Below are 25,769 nucleotides of genomic sequence, written 5' to 3'. Positions count from 1 at the left end.
TTAGGCACCAAACTGAGTTTTGCATCTGTCGCCCACCCCCAAACCAACGGCCAGGTGGAAGCAGCAAACAAGATAATCAAGAAATTGCTGAAAAAGAAACTCGACGACGCCAAAGGTCTGTGGGCGGCGAAACTTCCAGAAGTTCTATGGGCCATCCGGACAACTCCAACCGCCGCCACCGGCGAAACACCATTTTGTATGATGTTTGGAACAGAGGCTGTCCTACCCATCGAGATCACTCAACCTACCGCTAGGGTCGAAGGCTACTGCCCAGAGACCAACAGCGATGGCATCAACCTGGACAGGGACCTCCTAGAAGAAAAAAGGCACAAGGCTCATTTGCACAACTTGCAAAACAAACAGCGAGTTTCACGTTTCTACAACGCCAGAGTCAAAGCCCGGAACCTTCAATTGGGCGACTGGGTAATGAAGGAAGTCATTCCACCACCAACAAAGCTCCGCCCAACTTGGGAAGGTCCGTACAAAATTGTGGAAGTCGTTAGCCCTGGCACCTAGCTTCTACTTAATGGGCAAGGATGGTGTCACATCGACACACCCTTGGAATACCAAGCATCTACGGTATTACTACAAATAGGCATACCGCTACACAGGCGCACCTTGACTTAGCTAAATTTTTGTTCCATATTTAGCTAAGGGAAGCTACCCAACGGGTACTCCCCCGCTTTTGTACACGCTGATCAGTCAGCTATCAATGAAAGAATTATTCAAACCATTGTTCCCAAGTCTAGCACTAAGGGCAACTGGCAACGCCAGTACTCGTCAGCGGACCTCGTCCGCTACGTGGTGCACTTGGACCAATCTTAATTCCTTTAAGGTTTCATTGATTATCAAAAGCAAAATCTAAGTCAAGATACTAGCGGTACAAACACACCAACACAAACAAAAAACTTCATTCCATTTCAAAGCCATTTATTACAAATTGATACTCCTCAGCGGCTACATAAAAAGAAAATTTTTATAAGTAATAAGGGCAAAGGGAGCTTCAGGCGTTCCCCTCGGCATCTCCTGTTTCAGCATGTGGCGGCGGGACTGAGCGGCTCGTCTGGTCTGACCCTCGGGCTGTGGGACTGGGGGTCTCTATTGTGCCATTCGCCCGCGTGTGCGCCGCCAGAAAACCAGCACGAGACACCTTCTACTGGGTAGGTGGAGGAGTCTGCTGGGAACCTTCCGCCAGGCGGGCACCACTCTCCCCACTCCCTGAGCGGGCACCTTCCTTTGGGCGGGCTGCGACAACCTTCTCTGGCGGGGCGTTCTTGACCGGCGGTACATCGGGCTGGGAAGCTTTTGCGAAGTCAATAGCGCCCTTCCGCTGCAGCAGCTCCACGTTTGCTATGGCCCCAGCCTTCGCCGACTCGGTCAGGGCCTTCTTATACTCCGCTGACTGCTTGAAAGCCTCAACAGCGGCCGCGGCGGCGTTCCCTCCCTCAACCTTCAGCCGGGCAACCTCACCCTCCAGCCGCTTTACCTCCGTCATCCTGGCGGCGGACTCCCGCTGAACGATGATGAGCTTCTTGCCCTTAGCGGCCACCCGCTCCTGCAGCAGAGCGACTTCCTGCTCCAGCTTGGCGACGCGATCATTCCTCTCCAAGTCTCGCTCAATCGCCACATTGAGCTTGCCGCGGGCGTCCGCGTAGTCACATTCCGCCTTGGCCAGACGCCTCTCCGTCTCCGCCAGCTTCTCCCTTGCCTCCGCCAGATCCCTCTGAAGGCTTTGGATCTCGTCCCTCAGCTCCCCCTCCACCAGAGGCTGCTTTGACGCCGCCACGAACATGTCGTGCAGCCCCGCTGATATTTGACCAAACGCCGAGCTGTATGGCGATTGGTCAATCGCCGTAGGGCGCGAGATACCCGCTAGGCCGCCAAACCCTAGCCGTTCGCAGAGATGGAAAAGGAACTCCCATTCACCATCCGTCATGAACTCCGCGTACTCGGCAAACGAGTCCAGGTCACTGGCGGCGGGCGCCTCTCCCTCCACCACAGCAGTTTTCGATGGAGCTTGACGGGCCTTCTTCTGTTGACGGGACCCGATTGTCTCCACATCCTCTCCCTCTTCCCCGTCGGGAGAATCAATCTGCCGGCGCTTTTTCTCCAGCGCCCTTTGGTTCCCGGCAGCGGCCCTCGTCACCCTGGCCGGCGGTTCCTCCCTTGGTTGGATGACAACCTCCGCCGGCTGCACAGTCTTCTCTTTATGGGAACCGCGCCTGAGGGCGGGTACCCTATCCTTCTGCGCCGCCGCTGTAGCCACCCCCTTCTTCCCGCCAGCCGCGGAAGTTCCCGCCTGGACGGCAGGCAGGCCATCATCACCAAGATGCGAGTGATGCGGCATTGGCAGCACCACAGCAACCTCCGACTGGCTCAGCGCCAGTGTCTCCGGGTCGACCAGGGTCTTCTGCGCCGCCAGACCCTCGGCGTACATCGTCTCCAGGAAGTTGTCCATCTCCGCACGATCCATAGCTTTTTTGAAAGCGCCACAGCTGCGAGTATTACTCGGAGGGTGTTCTAAAACAAAAACAAACCCAGTCAGAATGGGTTACTCGTTACAAAAAAAAAAAGAGCATGTCGGAGATTCCTTACCAACGGAGCGGGTTAACCCCTGGTCGACTAGCAACTCCCAACCAGTCAGAAGTCGGAAGTCCAACAAATTCCGGTTCCGCCAGTGTTTCTGTGTGAGAATACGGTAACTAAGAAGTATGATGGGGAGAGAGAGAGAGATGACACCGGATGTATAGTGGTTCACCTTGCCCTTGAGGCAAGGCTACGTCCACTTAGATATTGTACTATGTAGTGAGGCCAAGTAGCCTTTGATAGTGATACAAGTGAGGGGATCATGGATCCATCCTTTCTAAGAAGGGGAGGACTTCCCTTTATAGCTAAGGGAAGTCCCACTCTATTTACATATCCTCGATGTGGGACAATAATACATATATTGCTTCTCTTGAAGCCTCTTGGAGAGCATAGGAGGGTGGCCTCCTAGCAAGGTACCGGCCGACCTCCACCATAGCGAGGTAGCTCGGGTGTCGGACTACCGGATGCATGTTGTAGGCGGGACTAGCCATGCCGCGGGGCCCACCTATGAGGTCGTTGATTATGCTTGGCGGTATGTAATATAAGTGATATCAACAGCCAGCAACCTCTGATCCGTGCTACGCGGCACTCTTCCTCTCGTGTCAGGTTATACCGCAGTCCCGCTGCACAAACACAATAGTTAGGACAAATACAAGTCCGCAAATGCATAAACCCGCCAAATACGTCCAGCGGACACCGATTACCAACCTCGGATGGGTTGGAACTCTGACTTAATCCTAAACGCCGGCCCGTCATCGCTCGAACCAGCCTGATACTCCCATCCCTTTGTGGCGACGCATAAGGTCCCCCGCCAGTAGGACATTGAATCCCTCAGATTCTCGATCAGCTTGGGCGCTCCCTGTCGGCGGCTCAAAATCACACACCCTCGGCAACCCTGGCGCTTCACGTAGACCAGCTCGTAGAAGTGAAGCACCTCCGCCACAGTAGGCCCCTCACATCCGGACAACCGCCACAGAGAGTTTAGCGTAAGCATCAACCGTCACACGTGGGGGCAAATTTGGCCAAAAGCAAGGCCAAATTCGCACACCAGGATTTGCAGGTTTGGAACGAGCGGGAGCGCCAAAACCCGGGGCTGCTTCGACGCCGCCAGAAACATCTCGTGCAGCCCAGCTGACAATTGACCAAAGGCCGAGCTATAGGGCGACTGGTCAATAGTCGTTGGCCGCGAAATCCCCACTAGGCCGCCAAATCCCAGCCGCTCGCAGAGATGGTAGAGAAACTCCCGTTCACAATCAGTCATGAATTCGGCATAGGCGGCGAACGAGTCCAGGTCACTCGCGGGCGTCTCCCTCTCCACCACGGAAGCCTTGGGCGGAGCTTGCCGAGCCTTCTTCGTCTGGCGGGCTCCGATGGTCTCCACATCGTCCTCCTCTTCCTCGACGGGGGAGTCAATCTGCCGGCGCTTTCTCTAGAGCACCCCTGTGTTCCCGGCAGTGGCCTTCGATCCCTTCGCCTGCTGATCCTCCCTTGCAGTGGCGACAGTCTCCGCCGGCTGCACCACTCTCTCCTTTTGAGGGCCACGCCTGTTGGAAGGCACCCGCTCCTTCTGCGGCGCGGCGGTAGCGGATCCCTTCTTCCCGCCAGCCACTTGGGCCCCGGCCTGAACGACCGGCAGGCCGTCATCGCCAAGATGGGAGTGGTGCGGCATGGGTAGCACCACCGGAACCTCGGACGGGTTTAGCTCCAGCGTCTCGGGGTTCACAACAGTCTACTGGGCCGCCAGCCCTTCGGCGTACATGGACTCTAGGAAGTTTTCTATCTCGGCTCGGTCCATGGCCTTATCGAAGGCGTCGCGGCTCGCTTTGTTACCTGGCGGAGTTTCTAAAATATATATATATATATATAACCAGTTAGCCTGAGATACTCTGATCGAAGGAACAATGTGGCGGAGATTTCTTACCAACGGCGCGAGTTAGTCGTTGATCGACCAACAACTCCCAACCGGTAAGGAGGCGGAAATCCAGCAAGTTGCGATTCCGCCAGCAGCCTCTTATACCGCAATCCCGCTGCACAAACACTAATCGTTAGTAAAATTATAAGTCTATGCATTGGAGTTACCGCCAGCTATGTTCAGCGGAGACCGGTAAACAACCTCGGATATGTTGAAACTCAGACTTAATCCTAAACGTCGGCTCCCCCTCGTTGGACCCAGCTTGGTACTCCCACCCCTCCGTGGCAACGCAGAAGGTCCCCCGCCAGTAGGAGATGGAATCCCTTAGGTTCTCAATCAGCTTGGGCGCTCCCTGGCGGCGGCTCAAATTCACCTGCCCTCTGCAACCTTGGGGCTTCACATACACCAGCTCGTAGAAGTGCAGTACTTCCGCCAAGGTTGGCCCCTCACAACCAGACAGCCGCCATAGGGAGTTCAGCGCCAGCATCAACCGCCACATATTGGGACAAATTTGCCCAAAGGCAAGGCCAAACTAGCACACCAAAATCTGAAGGTTGGGCACCAGCGGGAATGTCACTCCTTGGCGGAATATCGCCTCGTGCACGGCGGCAAAACCCTCTGGGAGAATCGACGCCTTCTCGTCCACCTTCGGCGGACGCAGCTTCACCGAACCCGACAACCGGAACATCCGCTTCACCTGATTAACAGCGGCAACATTCATCCGCCCTCCTGCCTTGTCAACAGGGGTGCCGTCCTGGAGGACCCACGCTGACTCAGCATCCTCCCCAGCCATCTCTCCCCCACCAGCGGAGCAGCTGGCGGCACTGTTACTTGCCGACCGCTCATCACGCCTATTTTTGGCAGCGGCGACCTCTCCTGCCCTAGAACTCTCCGGACGCGAGGCACGACCCATACCTACTTCCCATGGTATGGTCTGTAGCGGCTCAACCTCTAGCGGTTCTGGCAGTGAGGTTCCTGCATGGGCAAACGGACGCAACGAGTCAATAAATATTCTATCCGCCACGCCGAACGACACGTCAGACCCGGAATCCTCACTGCTCGAAATCTCTACGACGTTAGCCATCCCAAACCCTAAAACCCAAATAAGTTAGCGCAAACAAGATCTAGCCTATACCTATATCAGTTATAACCAAGAACATCAAGAACAGTTTACCCAGAAAATGCCAAAACAAGAACAAACACTCAACCCAGATTCGACCATCTAGCAAATCCCCAAATACTAACCCTCTACCACAAACCATAACCCACCCCCAAATCCCACTTCACAACTCGGAGCACACCAAAAAAGACCAGATAACACCCCAAAAAACATAAACAAACAGAAAACCCAGCAACCAACAAGAGCCAATGAAACAGGAATGGGATTCGAGATACCAACCTCAAACCAAACTGGTGTGATCGAGAGCGCTTGTCTTCACCAGTGAAGATTTCGTCCCCCCAGGTTCGATAACTCCACAGAATCGTAGTAGTCCTCTTCACAAATCACAGACGAACAGAGCTTGAAGACGATGACTCAGGTTTGAAGTTTTCGCAGAAGTGTCAAATCTCGCTGAGTTCCCCCCCTTTTATGTCAACATCAACGCATTCTAAACCGTCCGCTCAAAAACGACATCGCGCACCAGCCGTACATGTGTCCCACGTTTCCACTTACTCTTCGGATTAACCGAGGCGTCGCCTCGGTTATAGAATCCATAATTACTAACATTAATGGCGAGAAGACGGCCAGGCTGAGGAGACAAACCTCCAGACGCTAACCCTCTAGGGGTTGGACACGTGTCGACCAGCATCAGACGAAGCGTCTAATGGAAGTAACCACTTGGGAAGAATTCACCAACCGTCCGAAATCTCCGCTGAGCGAAACCCCGCCAGCGGAACTTCTCCCTTGTCATCTTCCAAGAGTCGAAGTCTCCGCTGAGCGAAACTCCGCCAGCGGAACTTCTCCCTTGTCATCTTCCAAGCGGCGAAGTCTCCGCTGAGCGAAATCCCGCCTGCGGAACTTCTCCCTTGTCATCTTCTAAGAGTCGAAGTCTACGCTGAGCGAAACCCCGCCAGCGGAACTTCTCCCTTGTCATCTTCCAAGCGGCGAAGTCTCCGCTGAGCGAAACCCCGCCAACGGAACTTCTCCCTAGCCACCTTCCGGGTGACAGTCTCCGCTGAACGAAAATCCGCCAGCGGACCCTCTTCCTTGTCATCCTGCAAGCGGGGCGGCTTCCGCTACACACCTCTAGTAGAACCCCCTTTTCCAGCTTGCCAGCTGCATACTTTGTTCAGCACAATATCGCTCAACAAAATACCGCCAGGCACGTCTACTGGACGCTGCTTCCTGCTATAGTCAGCGGGGGGATATCCGCCAGCGGCGAATCCCGAGGTCACGCCTCACTCTGACAACGACCGCCACGCGGTGTTACCGTCAGACCATCCCTACGGGACACGGGGACATGTCAACAGTCTACGACGGCCCTGATCAGGCACGTTGACCCCCGTCATTTGGGTACTAAAGATTGGGCTCGCTACCCAACACCTTCTACTCCGTGCAGCTCCCCCTCAACAAACAATTTACTGACCGTCCTGAGGTCTATCTTCGCCGGGGAGTGGGGGACTCCCTGGGGGGCCTAGCAGGGGCCCACCCGAAAGGGTATAAAGAGTTTGCTCAGTAAATCCATGGTTGACAACGCACTGACGCTAATTATGCTATTGCAAGTCTAGCGGAAGATAACGCTTCAAACCGCCGAACAACTCCCCAACCAAGATTGCCCTCCTTGACTGGGGACTTGGGGGACTTGTACATGCATGTACATTTGCAAGCATAATTAGCTATAATGGGCTACGCTCATTGTACCGCCAGAAGTACTAATTCCCGCCAAAGGAATAACATGCAGATACACAGCCAGGCGGGCAACAGCCTGAGCCTCGGATCACCCCCAGATCACCGCCGACGAGCCACCACGCGCCGTGCCAAGAGGGCATCAGTAGCTCCCAGAGCTGGGGACTGAAGCACATCAGTCCCACATCGAAAGCAAAGAAAAGATCAACCCCTTCCTCACCTATAAAAGGTTCTCTCCTCTTTCCTCATTAATTACGCATTTAATACTTACCTATTGTTACTTTGTCAACATAAATACATTGACTAACTTAGGCATCGGAGAGTCGAAGACCGCCCAGCGCAGTCTCCCTCTGACGCCCTCTGTATTTTACTTGACAGGTAGCGGAAGCTTTGAGAACGTCACTAGTATTGATCCGCCCACCGGATTAGCGTTAACAAAGGTTCAGCTACTGCTGAACTTTTAGACATTAACAAGGGGTGAGCTCAACCAGCGGCTCAGTAGGGACATAAAACTTCCTCATGGATAATTGACCAAAGATAATACCATCATATATTTCAATTATAACATGCATATCAAACAATGATTCAATCCAACTCCATTTATATACCCGTTAATTCATATACCAGAATACGAAAGCCTACATGTCCCATACCGTGTACTTTACAGTTTTGCAACTGTGACTTGAATATCCAAACATATAAATTAATCCCCTGACTCAATCAAATCCCCCAAACCCATTTTGTTAGTCATCTTGTCCGAAACATTGATCTCCAAGCCCAAATCACCCAAATATATCGACAATTATACCGCTGGTATTCTAAACATAATTGTGCACACGGGCTCGCCTGAGCTTGATCCCTACAATGTCAGACTCAACTACACAAAAGATAATTCCCACAATCACCAAATAACCATAATTTTCCCCCAACTCCTTTACACTTGATAAATAACAACCTCCATGAAAACATGAACTTACATCGATCAACGTACATTTAGTACATGTAATTCAAATATTATAAAATAAATCATTCAAAAATAATATTAACAAGAATAACATATACACGAGCACATAAAATCAACATCCAATCATAAAAAGTTTCCCCGAGATCCCCCTACCTGATTTCCGATAATCGTGGACAATACAAAATAAAATCAAGCCTCCTAGGTCGTCAAAAAATAGTTTCACCAAATCTGAATTTTCTTTCCACCAATAGAAAGAGCTCGTCAAGACGAATCCGTAGTCTTTCGCGGATTCTAAATCGGAGTTACGGATCAAAAGTTACGATTCGCCGAAGTTTAGAGAGAGGAAATGAGGAGGAGAGAAGTTAGAGAGAGAAGCTCTCTCCGAAAAAATGGGTACGGAAGAAGAAATGGGTTGAATCCTATATATAGGGAAAGAACACCAATAGAAATAGGCCACTTGTCCAAACCAAAACCATCCATCATCATGCTTATGCCATTTGTCAAGCATAGAACAAACATAGTGCCACCACTTGACATGTGTCAAACTGATCTTGCACATGCAAGACACGTTTGGCTGCTTGGCTGCTGCTACTTGGTCTCCAAGTCAGCCTATCAACCAATAGTGACACGCCACGTCGCCACTTAATTTGATTTTCAACTAAACTTCAAAAATTCGTTGAAAATAGCTCGGGAACCCGGAAAATTCACCGAAAAATGCTGCAAACTCGTGGCGACCTCTACTTTCAATTTCCAACCTTAAAATAAAATTTGACCAACTTCAAAATTCAGGATCTCACAGTTTATCTACTCGTGGTTAAGCTCCCCTTAGGGAGTTATAAATGTATAAGTGGTTGACCGCTTTATTTGACATCTAAATGATAGCGGATCGGGTTAATTTTTTTATACAATATCTATTAATACGCTATAAATAGATGTGTAATGTCAAATTTATCGATTTCCAATTTTGATTATTTAGATCGTACGAAATCTTTATATGCCTACTAATGCGGTTTAACCTTGTTTATTAGTTGTATTGAAAAAATATACCTTCTATGAGGAACAATGTGGAGGAAATACAATTTATCAAAACCGACCGTTGGATGTTATCATGATAAGAAGAAATGGTTATGGTCAAAATTTCAGCTATTTTCGTTGTCGTTTGGGTCTTGATCTATTAGGTCAACCCTAAACTCTAAATACCACATAAAACTAATATGCTCATAACCGCTCACTCGCAACTTATTTTTTAAATCTGTCAGCTCTCACACTCTCGTGGCTATGAGCTATATTAACTAATGTAAGAATTTCATAAAGTTTATCTACTCGTGGTTAAGTTTCCCTTAGGGAGTTATAAGTGTAAATGGTTGACCGCTTTATTTAATGTCGAAGTGACGACGGATCGGGTTAATTTTTTTACATAGTACCTATGAATATGCTATAAATAGATGTGTAATGTTAAATTTATCAATTTTCAATTACAAATCTTTAGATCGCTCAAAATCCTTATATGCCTACTAATGTGGTCTAACTTGTTTATTAGTTATATAAGAAAATTTACCTTCCATAAGCAACAAGATGGGGGAAATAGACTTTATCAAAATCGACCGTTGGATGTTATCATGATAAGAAGAAATGGTTAGAGTTAAAATTTCAGCTATTTTCATCGTCGTTTGGGTCTCGATCTAGTAAGTCAACCCTAAACCTTAAATACCACATAAAACTTATATGCTCATGACCACTCACTCGTAACTTATTTTTTCGATCTGCCAGCTCTCACGCTCTCGTGGGTAGAAGTTATATCAACTAATGTAAAAATTTTGAGAATTTTGTCTCCTTAAGGGTCGGCTCCCCTTAGGGAAGTAGAAGTTTTTAAAGGGTTGACCGGTTTATTTCATGTCGAAATGACGGCGGACTGGGTTAATTTTTTTACACAATACATATTAATACACTATAAATAGATGGATAATTTCAAATTTATCGATTTCTAATTTCAATTTTTTGGATCACACAAAATTCTTCTATGTCTACTAATGTGGTATAACTAATTTATTAGTTGTAATGAAAAATATACATTCCATGAGCAACAATGTGTAGGAAATAGACTTTATCAAAATCGACCGTAGGATGTTATCATGATAAGAAGAAATGGTTATGGTCAAAATTTCAGCTATTTTAGGCGTCGTTTGGGTCTCGATCTAGTAGGTCAACCCTAAACCTTAAATACTACATAAAAATATATTTTTCATAACCGCTCACTCGTAACTTATTTTTTCGATCTGTCAGCTCTCACGCTCTCGTGGGTAGGAGCTATATCAACTAATGTAAAATTTTTGGGAATTTTATCTCCTCAAGGGCCGGCTGCCCTTAGGGAAGCAGAAACTTTTAAAGAGTTGACCGGTTTATTTCATGTCGAAATAACGGCGGATCGGATTAATTTTTTTACACAGTACCTATTAATACGGTATAAATAGATGGGTATTGTCAAATTTATCAATTTATCAATCTTGATTTTTTGGATCGCACAAAGTTCTTATATGTCTACTAATGTTGTATAACTAGTTTATTAGTTGTAATGAAAAGTATACATTCCATGAGCAACAATGTGTAGGAAATAGACTTTATCAAAATCAAACGTATGATGTTATCATGATAAGAAGAAATGGTTATGGTCAAAATTTCAGCTATTTTCAGCGTCGTTTGGGTCTTGATCTAGTAGGTCAACCCTAAACCTTAAATACTACATAAAAATATATTTTTCATAGCCGCTCACTCGTAACTTATTTTTTCGATCTGTTAGCTCTCATGCTCTCGTGGATAGGAGCTATATCAACTAATGTAAAATTTTCGGGAATTTTATCTCCTCAAGGGTCGACTCCCCTTAGGGAAGAAGTAAAAGCTTTTAAAGAGTTGACCGGTTTATTTCATGTCGAAATGATGGCGGATCGGGTTAATTTTTTTACACAATACCTATTAATACGCTATAAATAGATGGGTAATGTCAAATTTATCTATTTCCAATTTTTATTTTTTGGATCGCACAAAATCCTTATATGTCTATTAATGTGGTCTAGCTCGTTTATTAGTTGTATAAAAAAATGCATCTTCCACGAGCAACAATGTGGAGGAAATAGAATTTATCAAAATTGACCGTTGGATGTTATCATGACAAGAAGAAATTGTTGTAGTCAAAATTTCAGCTATTTTTCTCGTTGTTTGGGTCTCGATCTTCTAGGTCAACCTTAAACCCTAAATACCACATAAAACTAATATGCACATAACCGCTCATTTGCAACATCTTTTTCCTAGCCGTCAGTTCTTACACTCTCGCGGGTATGAGCTATATCAATCAATGTAAAAATTTAGAAAATTTTATCCCCTCGTGGTTCAGCTTCCCTTGGTTGAATTTTTTACAACAGGCATAAAATATTCAAATTTTCTCATCCTACTGTCCGTTTCCCCAGTTTTGTATGCCTTGATGAAGCTGTCATTTGAGAAATTTGATATATAAATATAGGGTTATAAAGGTAACTATATTTGACAGAGAAACCGAAATACAAGGCTTGAGACACTATAATAAAGTACGCTGCACGATGAGTTAGTAAAAATTTTCGAGAATTTTTTCAGACACCTGAACTAAATTTTATAATTTTCAGAAGTCTGAAGCTAGTTAAATTAGCTTAATAAAAATGAAATTTTAGATGGTGCGATCTGGAACTTTGATCTCAACACCTCTTCATCTGAACCGTCCTTGAATTATTATTTCGGGCCAATAAATAGGGCCAAGTCAGATCGAACGATCCAGACGAGCCCAACCTTCAGAACCTTTCCTTTTGCCCACCTTCTAAATTAATGCCACATGTCCTTTAAATTTAACCACAGTTAACTATATAAAACTTATAAAAAAATAATAATAATTATGATAATGATGAAAGAGAATGAAGGAAAGGAGAAAACCAGTTCTCAAGATGGGTTGGAGAGACATCTCTCAAGATTGGATTACAGCTTTGGAAAAGCTTCTTTGGACTCGAAATGAGTTTCTGTCAATTTCTTCTTGGGTCTTTTGGGTTTGCATGAAGATGGAAAAATAATAAAAGTTGCAGTTGTTGCTGGGGTTCGGTACCAAAGGAAAAGGAAGAAGGAGATGACAAGCAAATTTGTATCCATGGAGAGCAGGGTACCCGGTGAACATTTTCAACCATTAGATTTCAGATATGATATCCAGCGGTCCATATTATGCTAGCGTGCCCAAGCATGGCAAGCTTAGGGATGGCATTTTAACCCATGGGTATGGGTACCCGTGGGTAATAATTCTGTTTGGGTATTTTTTTCACGGGTATGGGTACCCGTTTAAGAATTTTGGGTGGGTATGGGTAGTTTATGAAATACCCATTATAGAAACAGGTGGGTATGGGTTTTACCCACGGGTACCTAAATTTTACCCAAACCCTATTCACTCCTCTTCTCCTCTCTGCGATTCTTCTCTCTCCTTTTAACACAGCAATCTCGCCGGAGATTGGCTGCTCTGGCATCTAGGGTTGAGGACGTGGTGGATTTCGTCGGCAGAAGACAAGGTGGAGTTCGTCTTTATGTGAATTTCAATCTCCGCCGGAGCTAACTTCAGCCATTGTTTCTCCTCTCTCGCAGTCTGGTTGATTTCTAGGGTTCAATTCCATCTCAGCTCTCACCAACTTCGAACTCGTACACAGGTTTCTCTAAGGTAGTGGCTTCCTTCTCTCTTATATATGTATCTATTGTCTCTATATATGCAATTTGCAATGCTTGATTTGGACTTGTGAATCAGAAATGGTGGATGTTTTAGGCTTAGAATTAACGAAGTGGCTATGCCCAATTAAATTTTCAACGATTTGGGAAAATGGGATAAGAGTTTTTCAACCAAAACTTTCCAGTTGAGTATTGAGCCAATTGTAGGGGAATTGAGTTTTCTGAAAGAGAAGGTGAATCTGAGAGAGAATGAAGGAGAGAATGGTAGTGATGGGTGTCAGGATTGATGGTATGGAAACTTTCTGATTCTGGTTATCACTTGTTGATTGCTATTATGAATTTATGATAGGTACAATTATATTTTTCATCAGAGAATAGGAATCCATTATTGCTATTACAATTGTTCTCTGGAGGAACATGGTTCTTAGTTGAGTATTATTGGCCAAATGATGCTTAGCTGAACCGATTGGACAATGACTTTGAATGGGCTCAATAATGATTACAGAAGTAAAACCTGTACTAAAGTTATTTTAAAATATTGAACACCGATGATATAGAGAGTGTAATAAACATTTCTACCTTATTAGATGATACTTGTTCATGTGTAATAGCAGTGCTAATCCCAACTCTGAATTTGAAAGTTCACTGGTTCTGATAGAATTGTCTATGTCTTTTTTTCTAACAAAGCTTTGCATTATTTTTTATAGTATTCAATATTTAATCATGTTAGGTTTTACTTCTGAATTTGATTTGAACAGAAATGTATTCCCATATGGCATACTCATTAGAAATGTTTGAGTCAGGCCTCAGAAGTAATCTGTTGTTTAGGATTGTATCCTTTCCTTTTGGAGTTGTGACACGGTGCTCTCAGCTAGCCTTCATGCATGACAAATAGTCCTCAAAAGCTGCATTTGATTTTCATATGTAAAATACATGTTAAGATAAGATAAATTGTAACATCCCGTATCTTAATTCACCTGTTTACTAGTCATTTGGACAGTAAACGACAATTTGATTTACTTTTACTCTTTTTCGGTAACTTTAGTGGCCCTAAAAGTTGACTTTTTGATCAGGTCAAAATTTGAGAAAACTTCCTTCGTGAAAGTTGTAGAGGACGTTAAACCGAGCGCGTGCATATGTGGTTCGTAAAAATCGGAGTTCGTATGCGAAAGTTATAAGCGAAAGATTAAAGTTACTGTTCATGGTTACTGTTCAGGGTAACTTTCTATAAATAGCCGAGTTACTGTGGTAGATTTCCATTTTCAGAAATCTACCGAATTTTCTCTCTCTTCTTCCCCGACTTTCCTTCCCCTTCTGTCGTTTTCTTCCACCGGCGAATTCTTCCGTTTCCGGCCACCCCACGACGGAATCCGGGCACCAGCAGGCTCGCCTCCTCCACCTTGTCATGCTTGGGGTGGTGTTTTGCGGTGGCTCGGCCGGAGGAGCTCGGATTTGGGCCGTGAAGTCCACTGTAGCAAATCGGAAGTTTCGTCGATTTCCGGCGATTCCGGCCATTTCCGGCCACCAAACCACCGTCGAAGGTGCGGTTTTTGCCAAGGATCATTTTGCCCCTAGCCTTGAGCCACGATTTGCAGTGTAGAGGGAGAATTGATCAAAACCCGATCCTAGAGTTCTTGGAATTTCTCGGTTTTCTTCACCGGCCAAATTCGATCACTTAAAGGTAAAATTGGAACATGTTGTAGTTATGAAAATCGTTGGGTCTGATGAGTAGGTGGTGCTGCCAAAATTTGGTGGCCATTGGAGGTGGTGGCCACCGGCGCGTGAGCCCCACGCGTCGCCACTGTGGGTGGCGCGTGGAGGCGTGTAGGGCAGTGTTTTAATTCCATTTTTTAGCCCATTAAATTCTATAAATGTTGTAGAGCTTGTATGTGAAGTTTGGTGATTTTTGGAGAAACTTGGAATTAATTATGAATTTTTGAATTTTAGGGTTTCGATTATCGAATTACGAGAATCCGACCGTCGGATATCTCTCGGTTCTGCCTTGGAACCTTTAAATTAACGAATTGGTATTAGTGGTATAATTTGGGTTGGATCCGAGAAGAATTAGAGAGATGTTATATGAGGATTCGATTTTGAGAATCGTATTTAATTAGAATAGTTGTTCACGGAATATAATTGTGTACAGGGCGAAGTACCGAGCTATTGCTCGATGAAGGAACTCGTATGCATGATCATCGGAATAGTACTGTGAGTGGACTTTTGTTTTAAATAATGATGCATGCATTTATTTTGAAATTATTGATTTATTTAATTATCGTTTATTTATCGAGCATGATATTTTGTCTTGGATTATAATTTGACATTGATTTTTCATGAGTTTCGGATATGAACTTATTATGCTCGGATTTAGATTTATGAGTTTTTTTTGAGAATATGAATTGATTTTTTCAGAAATTGATTATAATTATTATTTGAAATTCTGATATTATGATTTTCAATGAATTCTTTTCCGAGGTGATTTCCGGAATTCCATATTTATTTTCATTAGTCGATTTGAGATTTCTGAAAGATTTTCGAAATGGGATTTCGATGGAATTATTTCTGGTTTATTTATCGACTTTCAGTTTTGGCATTGGGAATGCCTCGATGATGATTTTGGAATTGGTTTTGTTTCGAATTATGGAGATACTCTTGGCGTGTGGGACACGTCATTGGAAATTCATTTGCGAGAGTTGGGGAAGCCTTATGTATTTATGGATTTTTGGTTATCGGATTTCCCTTTTGCCATACTGTGGGTGACTATTATCATTGCTAGCATTGATCTTCCGCCTTTGTGGCGAGGTGATGGGATCACCGAAGCCCGTCCGCCTTTGTGGCGCTAGTTACTGTCTTTGTGACAGTAATGCTGAAGCCCAGTATCCTAATCGCTACACATAGTGGCGTGTGGGTATATAACGAGAGTATATGGGAGTACTTTAGCCTGGGAGGCTATCACCCGAGCCTGAGTGGCTTATTCGTATGGCTATCATCTTCCTCTACTCATTATATTATTGCTGGGCTAGCGGGGACTAGTCCGATTCCCTTAACCAGCGGGGCTAGTCTTATTTTCATGAGTATCAGAGTTCTTTCCTCTTTGCTTGGTTGTGGCTAGCGGGGCTAGTCGGTTTTCTTGAGCTGAACTAAAATTGTTGTGTTTCTTTAAATTGTTGCATGCATCGGGTTTTTAAAGAGATAAATGTGGGAAAGTACGAAATCTTTTTCTTTTTAAATTGTTTATTTTTGTCCACTCACGCTAACGTTTTTATGTACTTTCCCCTGGGCCCTTCGGTTTCAAATGCCCAGTTTGCAGGCGAAATTAGTTGAGGTCGGACGTACATGGAGTCGAGGCATAGCCAACAGCATTGCTTCCGCGTACTCATTCTATTTCTGTTTTCTTTGTTACCTAGTAGATTAGTTTTGCTCTGATAACCTATGGGATTAATATTGTTTTTGGGTTGAGACTAATATTTGTGAAATTGGAGTTGTGATTTGGGGAGCAGATGGCTCCAGGAGAATAAGGATGGATGATTTAGAAGTGTAAATGTTTTCCTACAGGTTTTGGGTAGCCTACTTTTAGGGGAAGTTCCACCAAATTTTTGGTAGAATTTCTTCTAAAGTGGGCCCCGCAGGGCCACTTCGGATTTCGGGATGAAATCTGGGGCGGGTCCTGTCATAAATGGCCAACCTTTCCAGTAGGTTTGTCTTCTATTTTTACCAGAAGCTCCAAAACCTTTCTCTCTGGCATTTTAGCCGACAGGTTATCTGCTTAATTACATTCCTAGTGCAGTGGTGCCCTTTCCATTTTAAGCTTAATTTATAAATATTGGAGTATTACTTTATAAATTAAATGCGTTTTGGTGTCTAGGAATGTAGTCTTCTGCCCTATAATGCCATGTACATATATATCCCAGTGCACTAACACACCCTCACCATCTGTATATTTTTCTGTTCTTCTTTCTGTTTTCATTGAAACGTATATTTTACTTCTTGCAGTATGGAAGATGTGTCATATAGCTGTGCTAATAATGACATAATGGATGAGGATGTAGAGCAAAGCATTCCCCGCAAACTATTCCTGTGCTAATAATGATATAGCCGTTTTACCGAGGATAAATGATAAGGACTTCGATATTTTATACTGGTGGAAGACAAGTGGGATGAAATATCCTACTTTGTATAAGGTTGCTCGTGACATTCTAGCTATTCCTGTATCTACTGTTACCTCAGAGTCGACATTTAGTACTGGTGGAAGGATTGTGAGCCCGCATAGGAACCGACTTCACTCAAACACAGTGGAGGCTTTAATGTGTGCTCGTGATTGGCTGTGGAGTGAGATACGAGATGCTCCTAGCACATTAGAGGATGATGTTGATGTTTGTTTCTACTGAAGAATACGGAACGGGAACTATGTGTGGATCATGATGGGGAGAGAGAGAGAGAGAGAGATAACACCGCATGTATAGTGGTTCACCTTGCTCTTGAGGCAAGGCTACGTCCACTTAGAGATTCTACTATGAGTGAGGTCAAGTGACCTTTGTAGTGATACAAGTATAGGGATCATGGATCCATCCCTTCTAAGAAGGGGAGGACTTCCTCTTATAGCTAAAGGAAGTCCCCATCTAGTTTACATTTCCGATGTGGGACAGAACATACATATTGCTTCTCTTGAAGCCTCTTGGAGAGCATGGGAGGGTGGCCTCCCTACGAGGTATCGGTCGACCTCCACCATGACAACGTAGCTCGGATGTCGGCCTACCGGATGCATGCCATAGGCGGGGCTAGCCATGTCGCGGGGCCCACCTAAGAGGTCGTTGCTTATGCTTGGCGGTATGTGGTATAAGTGATATCAACAATGTTGATGAGGAGTCTTGCCATGATATTGATGATGATCTTACTCTACTTCAGAGGATGTAAGGCGACATTGATACACCCAGAGGAAGAGCACACTCTTCACCTTTATTTTAGTATATAGGATTTAGATATTAGAATTCTCATTTTGTAATTTTTTTTCTTCTAATCATTGAAGTTATTTACTAACTTAACACTAAAGTAGAAATATTCAGATAAAAAAAAAACAATAATGTAGTGGTAGATGTTTGAAGCAAGTATAACGAAAAAAAATTATAAATAAATAAAAAATTGCCCATATTGAAAACGGGTGAATGTTTGTAGTGGTAGAAAACTAGAAATATTAAGATTAAAGAAAAACAATAAAGTAGTAATAAGTATTTGTCAAAAAAGAAAAATAGTAGCAAGTATTTAAAAAAAAAAATCCCAGCTTTTAATAGGCTAAAGTCCTTATAAAAAAAAAAAAACTGCCCAAATTGAAAATGGGTAAATGGGTGGGTATGGATTTTACCCATTTAGAAATAGGTGGGTAAATACCATACCCGTGAATTATTTAATGGGTATTACCAGCGAATTATTATTAGGTGGGTAATACCCAATAGATACAAATGCCATCCCTAGGCAAGCTCAGAGCACGGAAGAAGTTTCGGTTGAGAAAGTAAATTTGAAGTTATGTGTCCACCACCCTGCACGTAAACTGTGTAGGTGTAGTCATTATCTGCGTCCCTAAACGAAGGGAACAGGGTTGATTGGTTTAGTACGAATGAAACAGCAGGCACGGGCGGAACTACTGTTCGGCCCAAAGGGGTCCGGACCCCCCTAGCTTTTCTGCTGACACTTATAATTATATATATATTATTAGTTAAACATGTATGATGTAATCAATGCAACCTACTGGACACCCCCAAAACAAATGTATCAATTATATATATAATAATGCTACCACCCACCCAAACCAAAGCGTCAGTCTCTACTTAAAAAAATAACAAAATAATATTAAAAAAGCAATAAGATAAGAGATAGAAGTCAAAGTAATAATAAATAACTATTCCTATTTCCTAGGTCACTAGGATTTGAACGGAAATTGCTTTGATCAAGGAATTTTGGTAGTTTTATGCTTTAGACATAATATTTTGCAATCCGTGCTTTGTATTCCACACTGGTAACTTGGTTTTTTTTTTAACTCTCTTAATCTGCACCAAGCCACCGAGCCTGCGAAAGGTATTACGGTATTTTGCGATACCTTTTTTTTTAATTTTTTTGCTGTATCATATTTTTGTTACTTTTTTATATAAATTTACTATTTCATCGATCAAACCCTCGACTAGATTCTTGTACCATTCGAGTTACGTTTTGAGTCGATGGAATTATTGTTTTATTTTTTCTTGATTGTTGGCTTATTGCTTATGAATTCTATTGATCGAATAAGATTTTAAATTATTGTCATACTGTTGTTTTTTTTTTTTATTCGAACTTAATAATTCGGTTATATGATCGTTACTTTATGTATGGACCCCCCCCCCCCAAGATCAAATCCTGGTTCCGCCCCTGAGTCAGCAGGTGCTATTATGGAAAATATTTCCAATACATATTAATTTTCTCCTTGCATATTAATTTCCAATAAATATTTCGAAGTTGATTTGAATCGATCCTATGCATATATGGCAATTACATAAAAATATCCTACCTATATGCTGTACTATACTACTATTTAACAAGAATAGCGTTGTCGGAGGAAAAGACCTGTTTATTAACGTTTGGTATTCATTCCCATATTAAATACCATACGAAATTTGGTCATTTCCTGGTCCCTGATTTAAAGAGAACTGACGAAATGAAAAGGAAATCTGTAAATCTTGTGATGGCTTTTTCAAATACCACTCGAAAATTCTACCATGCTCCAAACATGGCATGCTCGGGCACGTCACCATGTTTTTGGTCCATTGATTTCATTTGGACAATCCTGGCCATTCCTTTGGAAAACCGGCTAACTTGCATAGCTTTTCTAATTTGAATAAAAATGCAGGGTCCCACTATATAAAAAGGCAAGGGTGAAAAAAATAACGGTGCGTAAAAAATTTATACAAACAATTTTTTTTTTTTCCTTACTGTTCTTATACAAGGTCGAAGGACAGTCCAACTCCAACATGAACAATGGTTAGCTCAGTGGATTAGGCTATTTGGCTGTGTGGGTTCGATCTGGCTCAACCTAGTTTTTTTGTTTTTCTTATTTTAATTATTCCTTTTTATAGTCTTTTTTTTTTTTTCCTTTCCACTACATTACTAAAATACAATTAAAAAAATGAATATCTAGCTCAACCTCGTTTTTGTTTTTCTTTTTTTAATTATTTCTTTCTAAAGTCTTTTTTTTTTCCTTTCCACTGCATCACTAAAATAAATTTTAAAAAAATGGATTATGAAAGAAAAAATTTGCATTCCTTACAGAAAGCACGATTTCCTCATTTTCATTGTTTTTAATTTATATTTTCTTATAATTGTTTTTTTCTTTAACAAACTATTTTATCTTTTAAATTAAAAAAACAACTACATTACATAGACAAAGTTGAATTAAAAAAGCGGCTAATAAATTTAGCATATACATTTTACATCTCACCTAGTAGTCGAGACCCAAATGATGACGAAAAAAACTGAAATTTTGACCATAACGATTTGTTCTTATCAAAACAACACCCAACGGTCGATTTTGATAAAGTCTATTGTAATAACCCGAAAATTAGTGTCAACTATAGAGTACTATATTATTAGTTATATTTGAAATGTCTTACTTTGTTATTGAGCTCAAGACTCTCATCCATATTATTTTTATGATGCATGTCATTTTAGTACTAATTATTGATATTTTCTTTTTACCTTAAGAAATCACTAAAGTTCTTTACTTATCAATTAGGTAAATGTGTATCTATATGTTTATGGATGTGTGTGTGTACATGCATGCATACATATATATTTTATTAGCAAGCTGATTTATGCTTTCTTTCTTTTATTACTTTTTTTTCTTTTACTTTTCCTTTTAATCATTTAACCTAACTAGTGGATTAGCCATTTGTCTTATATTATTAGTTACTCATTTTATTTTATTTTTCTTAAAGCCTAATTCTAGCCTATTTAAGCTTATGATCTGATCATACTAAGCTTGAAGATCAAATGCAAAGTTGATCAAAAATTCCCTTAGTTGAAGAGAAAACTCAAGTTCCTCACACAAATCCTTCTTCCTTTTTCTCTTAAGAAATTCCTTTTTCTCAAAGAAGTCCAAGCTTGATTTCAAGACCAAAATCTTTATCTCACCTTCTAAGTTTCTTAAGTAAGTACATGAATACATTTCTATGTTCTTTTGTCTTTAAGATTTATCAAATTGCATAATCAATGATAAAATGGAAAAGGATCTGCTTTGCTGCAAACCTGTATTTTCGTATATAAAAAAGTCTGTTTTGTCAAAACTATTTACAGTATTAAATTCCTCATCAAAAGTTCTTCAGTTTAGGCTTTTGAATCACTAAAAAAGGTTAAGAAATGAAGAAGTTATGGCTAATCAAAGTTTTCAACTTTTAAACTCGCTGGAAATCTCATACAGCCACCACAACTTCAAAAATTCATATCTCCCTCATTCCTTAACCATTTTCTACAAACTTTATATCAATTTGAAGCTTAGGACCTCTACTTGTGATCTGGAGAGTTTGAGAGGTATTGGTAATTTTACACTGTACGTAAAGACTAAGAAATCAAAGGTCAGTAACAAAAATATCGGTTTCTGCACTGTTATGGATCTTCACCATTTCTGGACTATATCCCTCTGATCTGGACTACATGACTTATTCCATTGAATTCCTTGTGAAAAACCCTTTGAAATGGTGTACTCATTTGACTAATTCGGACTTGTGATGGACAATATAACACATCTTGAAGTTTGATGACTCTAATCGGAGAAACATGAACATGGTTGATGAACTTCAATGGATTTGGACATAAGAACTGAAATACTAACTATAATATAATTTTGTTAAATTCTGTATATTTACTTATTTAATGCTTGTACTTTATTATTTTACTTTATTTCAGTTATTTACAAGCTTATTAATTGTGTATAGTTACTCATTTAATGCTTGTGCTTTATTATTTTACTTGATTTCAATTATGTATAAGCTTATTTATTTTATTATGTTGCTTGCAAGTGAATTTACTTATTTGTGTTATACAATTATGTTACATATGTTTTCATATGAGATTATTGCTAAATATATGTATCTATATGTGTGTGTACATATACATATATTACGATCTATAATTCATAAAGATTGTATTTTGCGAATTTGATTATGTTTGAAAAGTACAGTTGTGAAGCCGGGTGATTTCTACAACCCCGTGCTTAAGTGAATTACTGGTAAATGTGTTTTGGTGTTATGAGACGTTAAGCCTGGGCCCTAGTCCCTACAGATAGTGCACTATTATACTCTTAGGAAAGAGGTGTTCTCCTTGAGTATACATACTTTGGAGGTGTCCTCAGTATGATGCGGCTTACCCGTATTTTGGATATAGTAGACATACCCTAATACGTGGATTTGTGATTTGTTACCAGTTAATCCAAAAATTCACTAAGAAGAGAAGTGTACTTATATTATTTTGATCAAATATCTATTTGCGATATATTATTAATATGTTACGGTGCTAAGTGATAAAGAGAATTGAGCATGCATTGCTTTGAGGTTATTTCACCTATTAATGTTGCAATATATTGTTGGTTCAATAAGGAGATGTGACTATGTGATTTATTACCAAACCATTCACACAGATGAATATATTTGTATATATGTATGTGTGTATTGTGTGTATACATATACATATTTAAGAATTCGTATGAACATATAAATGGTTCCCGGTACATTTTCACTTGGTTGTTTAGTTTTGATTTCTTATAAGATACATTAATATAAGAATGTATGTTGTGTACTTACTGGGCTTGTGTTACTCATGATGCTACACCTTCTTGTTTTCAGGTATTGAGTACATGCTTGGGAAAAAGGGATGAACCTACTATATAAAAGAATATTTTTTCTACGAATATTTCTAGTGATACCTGTACTGATTTGAATTTTGCTTAACTTCGGTTATGTAAATATATTAACGATTTTTCTAATAAAAGTACTATTCAGATATGTATATAATGTCTTTTACTTCCTATTGATTTATTCAAGAAGAAAATTTTATTCGTTTTGACTCACGTCACAAATTCACGAGCCATATTTCAGTACAATATTGGCCTTGGATTTGGGGGCGTGACATCTATTTCCTCCACATTGTTGCTCATGGAAGTTATACTTTTCGAGACAACTAATAAATAAGTTAGACCACATTAATAGACATATAAAGATTTTATGCAATCCAAATAATCGAAATTAAAAATCAATAAATTTGACATTATCCATTTATTTATAGCGTATTAGTAGGTATTGTGTAAAAAAATTAACCCGATCCACAGTCGTTTCAACATCAAATGAAGCGGTCAATCTTTTATACACCTAAACTTCCCTATGGGGAGCTAAATCACGAGGAGATAAACTTTCTGAAATTTTTATATTAGTTGATATAGCTCATACCCATGAGACTGTGAGAGCTGACAGATCAAAAAAATAAGTTGTGAATGAACGGTTTTGATCATATTAGTTTTATGTGGTATTTAATGTTTTGGGTTAACCTACTAGATCGAGACCTAAACGACGACGAAAATAGCTGAAATTTTGACCATAACAATTTCTTCTAATCATGACAACATCTAACGGTTGATTTTGATAAAGTCTATTTCCTCCACATTGTTGCTCATGGAATGTATACTTTTGATACAATTAATAAAGTTGGACTACATTAGTAGACATATAAGAATTTTGTGCAGTCTAAATAATCGAAATTGAAAATCAATAAATCTGGCATTACCCATCTATTTATAGTGAATTAATAGGTAATGTGTAAAAAAATTAACCTGATCCACCGTCGTTTAAACATCAAATAAAGAAGTCAACCCTTTATATACATATACTTCCCAAAGGGGAGCTGAACCGGGATGAGATAAATTTTTAAAATTTTTTACATTAGTTGATATAGCTCATACCCATGAGAGTGTGAGAGTTAACAGATCAAAAAAACTAAGTTGCAAATGAGCGGTTATGAGCATATTAGTTTTATGTGGTATTTCGGGTTTAGAGTTGACCTACTAGATCGAGAACCAAACGATGATGAAAATAACTGAAATTTTGACCATAACCATTTCTTCTAATCATGACAACATCTAAGGGTCAATTTTGATAAAATCTATTTCCTCCACATTGTTGCTCATGGAAGGTATATTTTTTTATACAACTAATAAACAAGTTAGACTACATTAATTAGTAGACATATAAGAATTTTGTGCAATCCAAATAATCGAAATTAGAAATCGATAAATTTGATATCACCCATCTATTTATAGCATGTTAATAGGTAATGTGTGAAAAAATAACCTAATCTGTAGTCATTTCGACATGAAATAAATCGGTCAACATTTTAAAAGCTTCTACGTCCCTAAGGGGAGCCGACCCTTGAGGAGATAAAATTCCCAAAATTTTTACATTAGTTGATACAGCTCCTACCCACGAGAGCGTGAGAGCTGACAGATAGAAAAAATAAGTTACGAGTGAGCGGTTATGAGCATATTTGTTTTATGTGGTATTTAAGGTTTAGGGTTGACCTACTAGATCGAGACCCAAACGACGACGAAAATAGCTTAAATTTTGACCATAACCATTTATTCTTATCATGATAACATCCTACGGTCGATTTTGATAAAGTCTATTTCTTACACATCGTTGTTCATGGAAGGTATACTTCTCATTACAACTAATAAACTAGTTATACCACAATAGTAGACATATAAGAATTTTGTGAGATCCAAAAAATTGAAATTAGAAATCAATAAATTTGACATTACCCATCTATTTATAGCATATTGATAGGTATTGTGTAAAAAAATTAACCCGATCCGCCGTCATTTTGATATCAAATAAAGCGGTCAACCTTATATACACCTATACTTCCCTAAGGGGAGCTAAACCACGAGGAGATAAATTATTCAAAATTTTACATTATTCGATATACCTCATACCCATGAGAGTATGAGAGCTACACAGATCGAAAAAATAAGTTGTGAATGAGCGATTATAAGCATATTAGTTTTATGTGGTATTTAAGGTTTAGGGTTGACCTAGTAGATTGAGACCTAAACGACGACGAAAGTAGTTGAAATTTTGACCATAACTATTTCTTCTAACCATGACAACATCCAACGGTCGATTTTGATAAAATCTATTTCATCCACCTTGTTGCTCATAGAAGGTATATATTTCTATACAACTAATAAACTAGTTAGACTACATTAGTAGAAATATAAATACTTTGTGTAGTACAGCCAATACAAATAATCAAAATTGAAAATCGATAAATTTGACATTATCCATATATTTATAGCGTATTAATAGGTTTTCTGTCAAAAAAATTAACCTAATCCACCGTCATTTCAATATCAAATAAAGCGGTCAACCTTATACACCTATACTTCCCTAAGGGGAGCTAAACCACAAGGAGATAAATTTTTCAAAATTTTTACATTATTCGATATACCTCATACCCATGAGAGTATGAGAGCTGACAAATCAAAAAAATAAGTTGCGAATAAGCGGTTATAAGCATATTAGTTTTATGTGGTATTTAGGGTTTAGGGTTGACCTAGTAGATTGAGACCTAAACGACGACGAAAATAGTTGAAATTTTGACCATAACTATTTCTTCTAACCATGACAACATCCAACGGTCGATTTTGATAAAATCTATTTCATCCACCTTGTTGC

This window comes from Rosa rugosa, chromosome 7 (assembly GCF_958449725.1).
Source record: "Rosa rugosa chromosome 7, drRosRugo1.1, whole genome shotgun sequence".
NCBI classification, from domain to species: Eukaryota; Viridiplantae; Streptophyta; class Magnoliopsida; order Rosales; family Rosaceae; genus Rosa; species Rosa rugosa.
Note: the sequence above shows the minus strand (reverse complement) of the source record.